We start from the raw sequence: 15,290 nt of genomic DNA on the forward strand, positions 1-15,290 counted from the left end.
GGGGATTTTTTTTGGCTTGAGATGAATGTGGGCTGTAGCCAAACCTGCATCAAGTACGCATTTAACTAAACTTACCATAAAGGGATTGAGTGGAATTTTGTAGCCCTGACATATAAAAATGGACCATGCTGAATATTCCAGCATACAGGGATTTGTTACAAATAAACTGTATGCAGAAAAGTAACATTTGGGAATATTAATGCTCAGCTGACAGCCAGTGTGGAACCCATTCATTATTGATAAAACAAGAACCTTCTTGATATCTTTGTGTGATAATAGCCAAACATAAATCACAATCCTGAGCTCCAGTGGACTGGTTAGCTCAAAGACTATGGTAGGGCACCATCTTAGTGTAGCGGTTAGCCCGAAGCTATTACAACTCTTGGCCTCAGAGTTCAGAATTCATTTCTGACGTCCTCTGTAAGAAAGGTTGCATGTGCTTTCCATGTGCACAAAAGCTTCCTCCAGGTGCTCTGGTTTCCTTCCACTGTTCAAAAATGTGCCAGTTAGCAGAGTAACAAGAAAGCCAAGGATGGTAGTGAACCCAAGTGCAGAGTAACATCTAGAATTAACACAGACTAGAAGTAAACAAGACCACACAAATGAAATCCAAAGGTGAAATCACAAACAGTACTACTAGAAATGGGACTCTTATGGTTGAGCACTGAGTGCTCAGCACGAGGTCTTTAAGTATAAACTTTCCATGAAGGAATGTGGCAGAGAATAATCTAAATCCCTGTCTGTTATTAATATAGGAGATTTAATGGAGATAGTTGTCCTATTATAGAATACCAAAAAATTATTTTTGTGCAGCATAGATAAGTACTTAATCCGAAATCTGATAGTTAATTTAGGTCATATCCTTTGCACAGAATTTACAGAGTCCCCAAACTTATATGCCTGGTTGCAGCTGAACATCACAGTGATTTTAATGGTGTGCAATATATACTTTGATGTTATTTGCATAAAAATAATTTGCCCATCTGAGATTTGTGAGTATCACCGGTTTCTATCACATCAGACTATGTCATATGATCAGGGATATCAAACCTCAACAACTTTCTCTTAGAATTTACATCTGCTCTCTGCACTTTATATCTAGTACCATTCTGGGCATTTTATTTCCACCCTCCACCTCTTCCCAATTTTTTTTGTCTTGTTGGTCTCCCCTCTCACTGCATGACATCTATATCTCTCTTTATTAGGAACAGAAAGAGCCAGTGATATGTCAAACTGTTGGGTGAACAATTAGTTTTATTGTACTGCAGATCATAGTCTTTCTTGGGGGTTTTGCTGTTGCTTGCTTGGTGGGTAGTGGGTGCCAATGCTTTTTTGCTGAAGTAAGGGGGGAGGGTCATTGTTCTGCTGTTGCTTGTCTGGGGGAGTTGGTGTGTAGGGGGCTTTGGGGTTCTAACATTTTTACTCTCACTCATTCCTTGGGGCACTTCTATTTTCGTGGATGCCTGTGAAGAACAAGAATTTCAGGCTGGATATTGTATACCTTCTCTGATATTAAATGTGACCATTGAACTATTGATGCCTTGTTCCTCAGTATCCTGACCTCAGGTTCACCCACTAACATCTCCAGATCTAGCAAAGTAAAAAAAAATTATTAAAAAGCATCAAGATGCAGTAAAGCATTTTGACCATGAAATGCTATGCACAGTTCCAGTGAATAAAAACAAATTTTAGGATTTTTAAAACATAAAAGAAAGTAAACATCAAATGCAAATTTCTAGGCAATGTAGTAAGGACAAAAAACATAATTTAAGAAACAGTAGGAGCAGTAGGATTCCGTGTGGGACACTAGGTTGTAACTAAGTTTACAAGACATTCAGCAAAGACCATTGGATCCCTCAAGGCCCCTCTGCCATTCATCGAAATCTTCTTTGCTTGGTTAATGCAGTCTTAGTAAAAGCATGCCTCGTCGCACATCGTTGTATTAGACACGAGAAGGGAATCCTCATATGGCGGTGCTCAGGTTTCTTTGTCATTATTCTAAATCTACACTAAACTGCAGCTTACTGAAGAATTTATTCAATATCTTTGCTGTTGCTTTGGTTTTCAGTTTTAACTGTAGCACGTCTTGCTTTGGATCTTTGCAACAGTGCAAGTGTCGTACTTCCCTGACTTCTTCAAAAGTAACACCGGGTTATTCTGGAATGATTCGAGCTTTTGCACAGATCATGCTGCCTGCACCTGAGTTATATCGATGATAAAGGGTAACTTGTAAGAGACTTTGATGGACGACCGTGTCACTTTAAAATAAAATAATTGCAATGGTTTACGACGATTCGAAACTGTTCTTTACAGCACTCTAAAATAATTGTCCCCGTTAAATTAACCGGGACAAGAGATTTAAAACCGAACAAAAGAAACTCGGGGCTTTAAATTCCCGCGCGTGCGTACAAATGAGGAAAGTCATTTGTTTCAATGCAGCTGTGCATAATATTAGTGAAGGACGTTTAAGCATGCTCTTTTCGCGGCTGCCTCCTGAACACAGAGCGATACAGTACTAGAGACACTTTGTGGCAGGAAGTCGGTATTACCCGATGTTACCGGCTTCAGTTTAGCTTGAACTCCCGAGTGGGAGCTCACAATCTGGCAGAGAGGAAAGGGAGGGAGGGAGTGAATGAGATTCACCGCTGGCGCTGCTGCAGTGAGTGCTTGTGTGAGACCGTGAGGTGGAGTTTGTATGCGCCCGGGACACGCACTAAGACTCCATAATTTTCTGTATATAAAGAAAGGTAAAGGAAATCGATACATTTTTTTTCTAGCTTAAGTGAAGCGTAGTCGATCTGGTTTTGGGAAACGGAGTGGCGCCGAGCGAAGTGACGGAATAGCAGAATAAGGAGGGAGAAAATGCCCAAGCGTGGATAAAGCGAAGCGCTGGAGAGAGCGAGCGGGCGGGCGGGCGACTGCAGCAGCAGTTCCTTTGTTTAAGCACGAACGATAAGCAGGCGAGTCCACTCGCTGCTGCCGTGTGCGGCACCGGCGCCCTGCAGAACCCGTGCCACTGTGCTGTTGTCATCTGTAATAATTATCTGATACTGTGGGCGCTCAGCGACTTTACCGAAAGCGGGGTTGTGCTTTACATATTTGATTTGTCGGACCGTGAAGGTTTATGTTGTACTTGCCTTCCCACGTTCACTGAACCGTATTTACCGTGTCAGTGAAGGTTTTGTCGAAACAGAGGGGGGGAAGATACTCGTTTTCAGTAAATCGAACGGATCAGTAAATGTATGCCTCGGGAAGATGTTAATGTGTAATTTTGTTTGGCTTTATAACGGAATGCTAGATTAAGTCAGCTGGATTCCAGTTCTGTTTTTGGAGTCGTGTATTCCGAACTGCAGTTTCATTACAAAGGATGTAAATGTTGTTCACAGTCAAGCCTAAATATTTTGTGTTTCTCCTGCAACTTAAAATCTCTGTGATTTTAGAACTAGCAGTTTATGGTGTCTCTACAGCAAATTAATACATCTTGGGGTATGATGTCAGTGTGATGGATATGGTGCATGGAGGAGAGGCGGCTGCACTGTTTCTGCTGTCATCAAAACAGACGTGTATAAACAAATTATTGAGGGATTATTTAAAAATTCAGATCACAGCATCAGCAGACCATGTACACAACCAATGCGCAACTTTGATAGAATTGAAGGCTTCTAAACTTTGTTTTATATCATATTTTGCGATCCGTAACTAAAATGATATATTTTAATTGAACAGAACACCATAATATTATATGAAGTCCAGTTCTTTGAAGGGCCGCAGGAAGGCTGAAGGGTCTCGGCCCGAAACGTTGACTGTACTCTTTTACTCCCCCCATTGATGCTGCCTGCCCTGCTGAGTTCCTCCAGCATTTTGTGTCTGTTTCTTGGATTTCCAGCATCTCAGATTTTTTTTCTTGTTTTAGACTGGGTAATATTCAGGTTAAGTCCTCTCAACTAAATGTTGTCATGGATATATTGCCACATAACCATATCAAATTGCACTTTGTGTTAAGCACATTCACATTTCACATCAAATGATTATTTGCACTTCTTGAAATATAATTAATGCAATATTGAAATTCTATTTCTGTCTAATTTCTCCTTCTGAAGCTACTAGCCTGTTCAAGAATGTGGTTTCAGGGGATTGGTCACTTAGTGGGGCACCATTTAAGCAATCTTTTTCCCATTTCTGGCTAGGTGAGGCAAGTCCTAGCCTGATTTTTATGCAGACCAGGTATGTCTGATTCCAAGTGAATTAGTGATGGGGAATTCTGACGAATGTTATGTATTTTATCTGTCCCTCTCCACCCACAATCAGAAGGCTGCTGGCAACAATTCTGTTGGCCCTATAGATTTGGCTGAGATGAATTACCAAGTGCATTGAGAATCAGATCTAATGTGATATTAACCATTAGATCAGATGGAGCTTTTAATGACCAGCGAAAATGTATAGCATTGGATTTCCTTAAGTCAAATCAATGAAGTTGCTATCGTAAATCAAGACAGTTAATTTCCAAATGGGGTATTTCATTAACATTGAGTCTATTAGAAGAACTCTCCTTTGAAGTTCACCATAATGCCAGTCAATTGTTGTACCTCTTCAGGACCTGAGCCAGAGTATAGTGATGAAAGCACTGTTGGATTGGATTGGCGTATGATGATTGTTGAAAGATAATGATGTTTAAATGGATGTGCAAGGTTCCCGGAAGGGAAATGGACCTGTGATTGGATAAGTGTGTGATTGATGATGTTCCTCGTTGGTTACAAGTTCAGGGAAACAAGTGGGAAGATTGGCTTGGAAGAGAAGTAAAACATGAGATAATAGAAACATTGGATAGACTTCAGAGTTTGTGGATTGGCAATAGTATTTGGTTTCTAGCGTGTTTAACTTGAAATGTAGAACAATCTGAGGTATTGAACTAGCTTGCCAGAGATGACACAATTTATTACCTTTATACATTGCTTTCAGTGCCATTCAGCAAATGCATGCACCTTAATGCTGCCTCTGGAATATTGTTTGAAGATTAACAAATCTCTTCTTGCAGTGGCTATGATGCTCTCTCCCATTTGTTTGAGTCTCCAAATTTTATGTGGGTAGGTTGAGTAGATAAAGCATGAAAGTGATAAATTGCTTTTATCTTACAAATTAGGATTGTGAAATGCTGACACTGCATTAGACTGCTTGGCCAAATTTCAGAGCTGAGTTGGAAAAGCTTTGTATTGTTTTGGCAAAGTTCCACGAGTAATTCTGGGTTTCTTTCCACAGAGGAAATGCGCTTGCCCCGCTTGGCTAGTGCCTTGGAAACCAAAAAATATTATTTTGAGAAAGTTGGCATTGGTGTAAAAGTGGCAGAATTCTTATCTCCAAGTGAGAAGGACATGGGTTTAAGATCCCTAGAGACTTAATCTTGGTTGTTAGTACATTCCAATACCTAGTGACTTTGGAATGAAATGGTAAATTGGTTTATTATTGTCACATGTACCGAGATACAGTGGCAAAGCTTGCCTTGCATACTGTTGATACAGTTCAATTCAGTACCACAGTTCATTGAGGTAGTATTAGGGAAAAATCGTAACAGTATGCAGAATAAAGTCTTACAGAGAAAGTACAATGCAGCTGGACAAAAAGGTGTGAGGTCACAATGAGGTAAATTGTGTGGTCAAATCCATTTTATCATTTGGGGGACTGATCAGTAGTCTTAGAACAGTAAGATAGTAGCTGCCTTTGAGCCTGGTGATATGTGATTTCACGCTTTTATCTTCTGCCCAATGGGAGGGGTGAGAAGAAAGAATGCTCAGGGTTGGAGTGGGCAGGGGGGAAACGTCTTTGATTATGTTGACTGCTTTACTGAGGCATAAAGAAGTATCTCAATTTATGGTACAAGTTGCTGCATTATCCATTTCCAGGACAGTCAGCAGCAGGTAAATGCAGATCATGTAACACAAATAATGCTGGTTGTCAGAAATAATCTTACACTCTGAGTCTCAGCAAACTGCAAAGCGGCAAAGCTTTATTTTTCACGAGTCTGCAGAGTCGGACCCAAAACTGCTCCAGCAGTATTGAGCCCAGAGCATTACATTTCATTTCCTTTTATACAGTTTCAAGTAGGTTATCACGTGTCCCTCAGTTGCTGTATCATTCCTACAATTATTCATAGTCAGCTCCACTCTCCCCCTCCCCACAGGCTTGTACATTTCGGGGGTCACATACACATTTTCTCATATCCTCTGTCCTTGGAGTTAGCCATCCGCAGAGCCATGTCTGCCAAGTTTTCAAACACTCATCGGCCTTGGAGTTAGCCACAAGAGTACAGCTTATCTCCATCTGTTTCATCCACCTCCGCTCTCAGCTCCTAGCTTAATGACTCCTTTTTAGTTCTTCATGATTACCACAAGGTACAGATTGTACCTATACAGTTTTGCAAGAATCTTATATCCTTATTTAGCAATGTGTCAGCATATGTTTTGTAAGCTTAGATCTTAGCACAGTCTAACCTCAACCCTTTCTCTTCTTACAATTCCACCCTTTTTCTTTTTAGAGTGTGCTAAGGATTTGTCCAGGGATTCCACTCTTCCAGTTCTCTGCCTCGTTGCAACAGCATTTTAGCCGGGTCAGCTGGGTTCCCTGGCTGCATTACCTGTACTACTACTCGCGTTATTAATGCTCTCAAGCAGGGTATTAAGCATGGTAATATGATTATCATTATGAGTATTCCACCAAATATTAACAGGGCTATTCGCCACCAGCTTCCTCCCAGCAGACTATCCAGCCAACTCAGGTTCCCTAAGGATCTCCAAGTTTGTACTGGCACATGGGCCAACTTCCGAATTTTGTCGGATATTTTCAACACTGCCTTTCCATTATCATTTATCTTTAGGCAACAGTTTGTCAGATTGAACTTTCCACAGACCCCTCCCTCGGAGGCCAATAGGTAATCCAATGCTAATCGATTTTGGTATATGGCTGTTCTCATCTGGCTTTGCTGCTCAGCCAGCAATTCCAGAGCCAATGCGGTTTGGTTGGTGATCACCTCTACTACAGCTTGTAGGCGTATTATTCGATTTAACATATATACCGGGGTTCGGTAACCCCATGACCCATCCTGGGCCCAAGTTGCTGGTCCGTAATATTCAATGATGCGTGCTGGAGGCCACTCGTCGCCCCATTCTCCCACCTTTATCTCCCGCTTCTCCCTTCTCAGTGAGTCAAATAACTTGATTCCCAATTCCCTATCTTCATCCTGGGGTAGGAGGAAGAACTCTGGCCTTATAAGGCCTAAGAAACAAACTCCTCCCCATCCTTTCGGCAATTTGGTGTATGCCTGATTCCCACAAATCCAGAACAGACCTTCTGGGACAAATCCTCCTTTCTTTGCTTTCCGCCAGGCTTTCCAAACACTGGGAATTCCTTCGTACGGGTTATGCCCACTGCAATTCCAGATTCCCGAATTGTTTCCCATAGCCGTACAATTGTCCTTTGCCCCTTTAGTTATGTACCAAGTCGGCTCCTCGGGCCACCAAGTGGCATTATTTTTTTGTTTTAGCCAACTTTATACTCTGTCATGGGCTTTCTCCTACTTTCACCTTCCCTTTTCTTTCTACACATACTTGTCCTTCCGGATAGTTTGTTAACTTCCATTCTTGCGTCCTCCCAGTCCTTTTCTTATCCCAATCATGAGCCAATAGCTCCCACACACTCAAACTCTCACCTATCCATGGCCATTGCTCGCTCATGTGGGGTCCCCCACAAACCCAACAGTCACTTACATTTAAACTTGTAGCTATTCGAGTTGCTAAGTCTATAAACAGGTTTTCCTTCATTTCCGGTCTTGTTTTTCCATAGGTTCCCCATTCTTCTCTGACTCCACCAAACTCTGCCCTTCCTTTTTCTTTCCTTTCACATATCCATTCTGTCTCAGGGCATGTACTTTCTCGTACACTCCAACTTCTCCCTTCTCCTTTTTCTTCTCTCACTGATCCACCGGGGTATCCCCTGTTCTTTCTCAGGGTATATTTTATTCCTCCCTCTTCACATTCCTCTTTTTCTTTTCCTTAACAATCGTCATTTACATGTGAATGTGACACAAGGGCCCCGGGTCGTTCTTTTCCTTTCTCCAAAACTCGGTTCCTACACTTGTCACATTTCCCTTCTATTTTTCCCACATACAGAATTAAATATATTACAGTCAATAATGTAACAGTCCACATTGAGTTCATTTTTGTTGCCTTTTCAGTTTCACCACCAACGGTTCTTCACTGGGAACACAGGTCCACTCCGTGTGTCCCTCAGGCTTAACTGGTCCCTTTATTCTGGATGCGTGGGTCCACCCTTTCTCTTTTGTTCGTACGGCCGCCTCGGTGGTTAACAGGACCTGGAAAGGGCCTTCCCACTGTGGTTGTAACTTCTCCGGCTTCCAGGTCCGTACCAGAACCCAATCTCCAGGCACGATCTGATGTAAAGCAAAGTCGAGCGGCGGAGTCTGGGCCAAGAGACCCTTCTTCCGCAATTCTGCAAAGGAACGAGATAGTGCCAGTAAATAGTTCCTTATAAGAATATCACCCCCTTGTAGCGTGGGGTACCCTTCTACCTTATTCCAATACGGGAGTCCAAACAGCATTTCATAGGGGGAGATTCCTATATCCTTCCTGGGTGCTGTTCGGATTCTTAACAGGGCGATGGGGAGACACTTAGTCCAGGGTAACTTGGTTTCTAGCATTAATTTGGTCAATTGCGCCTTTAAGGTACTGTTCATCCTTTCCACCCGTCCCGAACTCTGGGGATGCCACGGGGTATGGTATTTCCATTGGATACTCAATGCATCACAAATCAACTGGTGCGTCTTGGAGGCAAAGTGTGTCCCTCTGTCCGAGTCTATGGACCCCATGATCCCATATCTGGGGATTATGTTTTCTAGTAGTATTCGGGCTACTGTAGGCGCATCGGCCTTTGTGGTCGGGTATGCTTCCACCCAGTGGGTAAAATGATCCACTATTACTAACAGGTACTTCCATCTCTGCACTGAGGGTAGTTCGGTAAAGTCGATCTGGACTCTATGGAACGGTCTCATGGCCAGTGGCTGGCCACCTCTTGGAGTGGATCGCATCACTTTCTTGTTTATCCGCTGGCACGTCGGACATCCAGTTATCTCTTGCTGGGCCAGTGTGTATATTCCTTTGCATACATAGTCCCTCAGAATTGTGTCGCACATGGCCTGTACTCCCCAGTGGGTTTGATGGTGCAACTGTTGGAGGATGTTGCGGGTTACTTCCTTATTTAGTACCTGTCTCCCATCCGGGACCGTCCATTTACCATCAGTGTCTTTTCGGGCTCCTAGTTGGTTCATGCTATCAATCTCTATTTGGGTAAACATAGGTTGTTTAGTAAGTCCTTCCCTCACTGGTATCAAGGTCAGGAGTTGGATCGGGTCTTCAACGGCTGCTCGTTTGGCCTCCCCATCGGCTAGACGGTTCCCTACTGCTTCAGGTGTTGATCCTTTTTGGTGTCCGGGTACATGTACTACCGCAATCTCAGTTGGTAGGGCCAGGGCTTCCAATGTCATACTTATCATTTGCTCGTGTGCCAGTCCCTTTCCTCTGGCCGTTATCAGTCCTCTTTCTTTCCATATCTTCCCAAAGGTATGTACTATCCCATAGGCGTACTTAGAGTCAGTGTATATTGTTCCGATCCTCTTCTCCAATATCCTCAGAGCCCTCTGGAGTGCGTATAATTCGCATGACTGGGCCGACCAGTTTCCCGGTAATCTCCCGGACTCCACTATTCTTTCAGTCTCTCCGTCAATGATGGCATATCCGCTGTGCCGTACTCCATCAATACATCGTGAGGATCCATCTATATACAATTCCTGTCCTTCTCCCAGGGGAACTTCCTGTAAGTCCTCCCGGCTCTTTGTTTGCAAGTCCAGCAATTCAATACAGTCGTGTTCTGACTCCTTTTCTTCTAGTCCTCCATAGAGGAACTGGGCTGGGTTGCAACTGGAATCCTTTGCGAAGTTTAGGTCTTCTCCGGTCATCAGTATAGTTTCGTACTTTAGAATGCGGGAGTCAGTGAGCCACCGATGTGCCTTCTGGGCTAGTAGGGTGCTGACCGAGTGGGGAGAATGCACTGTGATCTTCCCTCCAAAGGTTAGTTTCCGGGCTTCCTCTACCAATACCGCTGTCGCTGCCACTGCTTGGATACAGGTGGGCCATCCACGCGATACCGGGTCTAACATTTTTGACAGGAAAGCCACGGGTTGCCGCTTTCCTCCTCTGAGTTGGGTGAGTACCCCTTGGGCCATTCCTTCGGCATTGTTGACGTACAGCTGGAATGGTTTTTCCAGGGCTGGCAAGACTAACACCGGAGCACGGATCAATTGCCCCTTGATATAGTTGAATTTTTGCTCCTCTTCCTTTGTCCATTTTACTGTTTGCTCATCTTGCCCGAGTTTATCATACAGAAATTTCACCAGGGGAGTATAATTCTCAATCCAGATTCGACAATACCCCACTAACCCCAGGAACTGTCGTATCTCCTTCTTGGTACGAGGTAGCGACATCCCTGTTATTCCAGCTATCCTTTCTGGGGTAATGCTTCGCTGTCCCTTACTGACCCGGTGTCCCAGATACCTTACTTCCTTTTCCACGAATTGTAACTTTTTCTTGGAGACCCGTAGCCCCTTTTTCCCTAGGAAGTTCAGTAATCTGATGGTATCTTCCTGCACCCCTTTCTGTGTTGGCCCGGATAGTAATAAATCATCCACATACTGTAGCAGTTGGTTCTCTGGAGCACATTGGAATTCCGCTAGTACTTGCTCCAAGACCTGCCCGAATAGGTTAGGTGACTCAGTGAATCCTTGCGGCAGGACCGTCCATCTGAGTTGTCTTTTCCGCCCTGTTGTAGGATTTTCCCATTCAAACGCAAACATGTCCCGACTGCTTCCTTCTAGCGGGCAACTCCAGAAAGCATCTTTTAGATCTATTACACTGAACCATTCATGGTCAGGGGAGATTTTACTCATCAGGGTGTACGGGTTGGGTACTACCGGGTATCGGGTCTGGACTACTGCATTTAGACCCCGCAGGTCTTGTACCATCCGATAAGTCCCGTCCGGCTTTCGCACCGGGAGGATGGGGGTATTATATGGCGACATACATTCTTCCAGCAGTCCATCTGCGATCAGCCCTTCAATTACCGGCTGCAGCCCTTTTCTTCCTTCCATCGCAATGGGATACTGCTTCCTCCTTACTGGGCGACCGTCCGGTAGCAAGGTGATCTGTAGAGGGCTGATGTTCAATCCTCCCCTATTTCCCTCTCTATACCACACCTCGGGCTCTATTTTCTGGTCGTCCTCTTCTTTTAATGCGAATAATTTTACTATTATTTCTCCATTGTTCGGCACTGTTCCAATGCCCAGTTGCACTTGCAGGTCCCTTCCTAATAGGTTGAATCCTGCCGAGGGCAGCAGGAGAAGGTCTTGCCTTGTTGCCCTATCTTCATATCCGACTTCCACATTGTCCACAATGGACACTTGTATCGTTTTTCCTCCGATACCGGATACCTTCATTACTCTTGTTCCTGTTCGGGCGCCGGGAGGTATCTGGATTACACTGGATCTTTCAGCACCCGAATCTACCATAAAGGTTGTATCTGACCCTTGGGGACCTAATTTCAGATTTACCAGGGGTTCCTGTCGATAGTTTCTTCTCCCCAAGGGTAGGAACCCCCGACCCCCCTAGTCTTCGTCCTCCATCATGGCATATGACCTGACCTCTCGCCGATACTTAGGACATTCCCGTTTAAAATGTCCTTCCTCGTTACAGTGGAAGCATCTTAGAGTCCTTCGCGTTTTCCTTCCTGGTTCTTGGCCATTGCCTCGGTCTGACCACGTTCCCCTCTTTTCCCTGTTTTCTGTGGTTACTTGCCGTACTGTCTGAACCATTATCCTAGCGGTCTTTTTCTGTTTCTCCTCGTCTCTTCTTACAAACACCTTCTGCGCTTCTCGCAGTAATTCACTCAAGGGTTTTGAATTCCAGTCCTCTATCTTCTCTAGTTTCTTCCGAATGTCTGGCCAGGCTTTCGATACAAATTCTACCCTAATTAGCTGTTGTCCCACCTCTGTCTCCGGGTCTACCCCCGCATATTGTTGCATATTTTTCCGAATTCTATCCAGGAAGTCAGTTGGGGTCTCATCGGGGTTCTGGTGGCTTCCGAACGCCTTAGTGAAGTTATGACCCTTGGGGACCGCTTGTCTTATTCCCTTTATCAGGAATTCCCTCATGTCTCTCATGTTTCCTTGACCTTCTCCGGTCTGCTTATCCCAGTTCGGGTTTAACAGGGGAAACTTAGGTTCCCCGGCATTCCCCTTCTCCTTTTCCCACATTACTATTGCTGCCTGTCTTATCATCTGTCTTTCCTGGGTGGAAAAGAGAGTTCCCATAATGGAGTACATTTCGTCCCAAGTGTATATGTTGGGTCCTAGGAATTGATCCAACTGTTCAGCCAGCCCCATCGGGTCCTCCAATAGATTCTTCATTTCTTTCTTGAAGGTCCTCACTTCAGTGCTAGTCAGGGGTACATTTACATAGCCCGTTCCTCCATTTGGTCCACTCATCGGGACCTCCCTGAGGGGACATAATTTTGCTTCTCCCTCTTCTTTCCTCTGTGACCCTTTCTTTGCTCCCGAACGGGTCTTCATCTTAGGGAGTCGGGACCTCGGGGGATCCTTTCCTTCCTCTTCCCTCTTTCTGTCTCTATCTATCCATTCTTTTCGCTCCTCATCTCTTTTCTCTTCTTCTTCCTCCCATTCCTCCTCTTCTTTCTCTCTCTCCTCTTCCGCCTGCCGTTGCGGATCATCCGGATGCGGAGCACTAGCAGCTTGTTCGGGCTGCTGGGGCCGGGGAACATAAGGGGGAGGTAGATGATTCAACACTTCCCAAGGAGGCTCTTCCTCCTTAGTTTTAGTTTCTAGTTTAAAACTTCTTGCGGAGTCTCCTGGTCCGGGAACCCAGCAAGAGGCATACTCATTTTCTTCCTCTCTCACATTTGGTTTAGAGTTTACATATATGTTTAAGGCCTGTCTAACCCAATCCTCATCTGACCCAAATGGTGGCCACCATACCGAGGACCCTTTTATTGGCTGTTTGGACCATGATTTGCAATATTCTACCATTCTCTTTTTCTGCTTTCCCTTTGTTCGTCCATATCCCCATCCTGCAAACATTCTACCGAGGGGGCTATCAGGAGGTACCTTCGGGAACAAACCCGAACTCTCCGGCTCCTCTTCCTTTGAGCTTCCCCCTCCCATTATTCCCTTCCCGGCCCGGTTCTTTTTACTCTAGGTGTCGTCACACCTACTTTACCCGGTCACACCCACCTAGATCTCAGTTAGCTAGTCTCACTTACCCGGTGTGCCGTAGAACCGTCTCCTTTCCTCCCTGCTTTGCCGCCTTGCGCTGTCCGGATCTCACTCGCTCAAGCCGTTTCAGACGACGAGCAAGGAATCAGGGACTGCCGAACTCGGCAGGGTGCACCTTCTCCGATGTCCTTCCTCTCGCCCTCCACGACCGGAGTGGGGATCCCGGACGAGCCCCCAGCTGTCAGAAATAATCTTACACTCTGAGTCTCAGCAAACTGCAAAGCGGCAAAGCTTTATTTTTCACGAGTCTGCAGAGTCGGACCCAAAACTGCTCCAGCAGTATTGAGCCCAGAGCATTACATTTCATTTCCTTTTATACAGTTTCAAGTAGGTTATCACGTGTCCCTCAGTTGCTGTATCATTCCTACAATTATTCATAGTCAGCTCCACTCTCCCCCTCCCCACAGGCTTGTACATTTCGGGGGTCACATACACATTTTCTCATATCCTCTGTCCTTGGAGTTAGCCATCCGCAGAGCCATGTCTGCCAAGTTTTCAAACACTCATCGGCCTTGGAGTTAGCCACAAGAGTACAGCTTATCTCCATCTGTTTCATCCACCTCCGCTCTCAGCTCCTAGCTTAATGACTCCTTTTTAGTTCTTCATGATTACCACAAGGTACAGATTGTACCTATACAGTTTTGCAAGAATCTTATATCCTTATTTAGCAATGTGTCAGCATATGTTTTGTAAGCTTAGATCTTAGCACAGTCTAACCTCAACCCTTTCTCTTCTTACACTGGTGGAATTCAGCAGGTCAGGCAGCATCTATGGAGGGAAATAGACAGCATTTCAGGTCAAGACCTTTCTTCGTCTTAGCACCATATAATCTGTAAGCAGAAATTCCGATACAAATCACGCTATGCCTGACGAACACAAACTTGAAGCACAAAAAGGATCCCAGATTAAGTGATGCGTCATCTATGCCACAGAAAATTGCCAAGATTTTGGAATCTCACTGTGCTCACAGAGTACCTTTCTAGGAGAGAGAGCACTGATAGAAACAACAGCAAATGGGGTCGCTATGATAGTATGTACATGGTTATATGATATTGATGAATTGGTTTGTTATTGTCACCTGTACAAAGATGCAGTGAAAAACTTTTTGGAAGGTTTTCATACAGATACATTCATTAATACATCAATGCACTGTTGTGCAAGGTAGAAAAATAACAGTGCAGAATGAAGTGTTAGTTACAGTGCAAGTGCAGTGTAGGTAAAATGTGCAAGATCATAACAAGGTAGATTGTGAGGTCAAGAGTAAGGAACCATTGAAAAATAGTCTATAACAGCATTATGGGAGCTGTGCCGTGGTGCATAGGTAAAAATTGGTGGGGCTCAAAGGGAACTTGTCAAATCTCTTTAGCCTCCTGAGGAAGATCAAGTTCAAGTAAGTTAAGCAGTGTGCACCTACCATAATCTCTTGAGCAAATATGATAAATCTGAAGATACTGTTTTTGAAGGAGAACAGTTAGAGATATTGGCCCTGAAATCAAGGCTAATATTTAGTCTGAGTCAGTTTTACTGAACGCTGAATCATTGTTCTTTTATTGTCTGTAGACCATAGTTCTGTAAACTGTACCTAATCAAATTATGGGACTACCTCACCAGAAGGACTGCAGCAGATAAGATATTTCACCTCTGCCTTATCAAGGATAATTTAGAGATTGGCTGATCTTCCTAATCAGGACTAGGACTGCAAGCCCTGGTAACAGTTTCTTTGCTTAGGCTGTGACTTTAACAAACACCTTGCCACCAATGAGGTTTCATCGCTAGGACAGCGCGAGCTGTTAACTGTTTACCTGTTCTGAGCTTTGCTGTAGGTATTTTGAATTACATTTTAATTTATTTATAACATAGGATTTTGGTTTCTATGTTGTCTGGG

At 44.3% G+C, this 15,290-nt stretch overlaps 1 protein-coding gene across 4 annotated transcripts in view; it reads left to right on the plus strand.

The window, feature by feature from the left end:
* Nucleotides 1–2,577: 2,577 nt before the first annotated feature.
* LOC140741439 (spindlin-Z-like) overlaps nt 2,578–15,290 on the plus strand; it is a 110,024-nt gene continuing 97,311 nt past the window's right edge. For all 4 annotated transcript variants that reach the window (XM_073071638.1, XM_073071650.1, XM_073071630.1 and 1 more), the window contains exon 1: nt 2,578–2,747. The gene's annotated coding sequence lies outside the window, so the exon portion shown is untranslated. The remainder of the gene's footprint in view (nt 2,748–15,290) is intronic.

The sequence above is a fragment of the Hemitrygon akajei genome, chromosome 2, assembly GCF_048418815.1.
Source record: "Hemitrygon akajei chromosome 2, sHemAka1.3, whole genome shotgun sequence".
In the NCBI taxonomy this organism is placed as follows: Eukaryota; Metazoa; Chordata; class Chondrichthyes; order Myliobatiformes; family Dasyatidae; genus Hemitrygon; species Hemitrygon akajei.